The sequence below is a fragment of the Arachis hypogaea genome, chromosome 18 (assembly GCF_003086295.3).
Source record: "Arachis hypogaea cultivar Tifrunner chromosome 18, arahy.Tifrunner.gnm2.J5K5, whole genome shotgun sequence".
NCBI classification, from domain to species: domain Eukaryota; kingdom Viridiplantae; phylum Streptophyta; class Magnoliopsida; order Fabales; family Fabaceae; genus Arachis; species Arachis hypogaea.
In genome coordinates this window covers 93,597,545-93,599,028 of record NC_092053.1, presented here as the reverse complement: position 1 = coordinate 93,599,028, position 1,484 = coordinate 93,597,545, and the positions used below count along the sequence as shown (strand labels likewise).

The 1,484-nt window shown below is 40.6% G+C and overlaps 1 non-coding gene across 1 annotated transcript; it reads right to left on the bottom strand.

The window, feature by feature from the left end:
• Window positions 1-570: 570 nt before the first annotated feature.
• On the bottom strand, window positions 571-678 carry LOC112773484 (small nucleolar RNA R71). The gene has a single exon (XR_003188031.1). It is a non-coding gene; the product is annotated as a small nucleolar RNA R71 (small nucleolar RNA).
• Window positions 679-1,484: the final 806 nt, after the last annotated feature.

Below are 1,484 nucleotides of genomic sequence, written 5' to 3'. Positions count from 1 at the left end.
ATTATTATTATTTTTCTGTGCCCTCTTCTTTGTCATATGAGCAGGAGCAAGGACAAGAATATTCTTGTTGAAGCAGATCCAGAACCTGAAAGGACTCTGAAGAGAAAACTAAGAGAAGCTGAATTACAACAAACCAGCAAGCACCTGTCAGAAATTTTCGAACAGGAAGAGGAGATGGCAGCCGAAAATAATAATAATGTAAGGAAGATGCTTGGTGACTTTACTGCACCAAATTCCAATTTACATTGAAGAAGCATCTCCATTCCTGCCATTGGAGCAAACAATTTTGAGCTGAAACCTCAGCTAGTTTCTCTGATGCAGCAGAACTGCAAGTTTCATGGACTTCCATCCGAAGATCCTTTTCAGTTCTAAACTGAATTCTTGCAGATATGTGATACTGTTAAGACTAATGGAGTGGATCCTGAAGTCTACAGGCTCATGCTTTTCCCTTTTGCTGTAAGAGACAGAGCTAGAGTGTGGTTGGACTATCAACCCAAAGACAGCCTGAACTCTTGGGATAAGCTGGTCACGGCTTTCTTAGCCAAGTTCTTTCCTCCTCAAAAGCTGAGCAAGCTTAGAGTGGATGTTCAAACCTTCAAACAAAAAGATGGTGAATCCCTCTATGAAGCTTGGGAAAGATACAAACAGTTGACCAAAAAGTGTCCTTCTGACATGCTTTCAGAATGGACCATCCTGGATATATTCTATGATGGTTTATCTGAGCTATCAAAGATGTCATTGGATACTTCTGAAGGTGGATCCATTCACCTAAAGAAAATGCCTGCAGAAGCTCAAGAACTCATTGATATGGTTGCAAATAACCAGTTCATGTACACTTCTGAGAGGAATCCTGTGAGTAATGGGACGCCTATGAAGAAGGGAGTTCTTGAAGTTGATACTCTGAATGCCATATTGGCTCAGAACAAAATATTGACTCAGCAAGTCAATATGATTTCTCAGAGTCTGAATGGAATGCAAGCTGCATCCAATAGTACTCAAGAGGCTTCTTATGAAGAAGAAGTTTATGATCCTGAAAACCCTGCAATACCAGAGGTGAATTACTTAGGTGAACCTTATGGAAACACCTATAATCCATCATGGAGAAATCATCCAAATCTCTCATGGAAGGATCAAAGGCCTCAACAAGGCTTTAATAATGGTGGAAGAAACAGGTTTAACAATAATAAACCTTTTCCATCATCCACTCAGCAACAGACAGAGAACTCTGAACAAAATACTTCTAATTTAGCAAACTTAGTCTCTGATCTATCTAAGGCCACTGTGAGTTTCATGAATGAAACAAGGTCTTCCATTAGAAATTTGGAAGCACAAGTGGGCCAGCTGAGTAAAAGGATCACTGAAATCCCTCCTAGTACTCTCCCAAGTAATACAGAAGAGAATCCAAAAGGGGAGTGCAAGGCCATTAACATAAGCACCATGGCTGAACCTGTAAGGGAAGGAGAGAACGTGAATCCCAAGGAGGA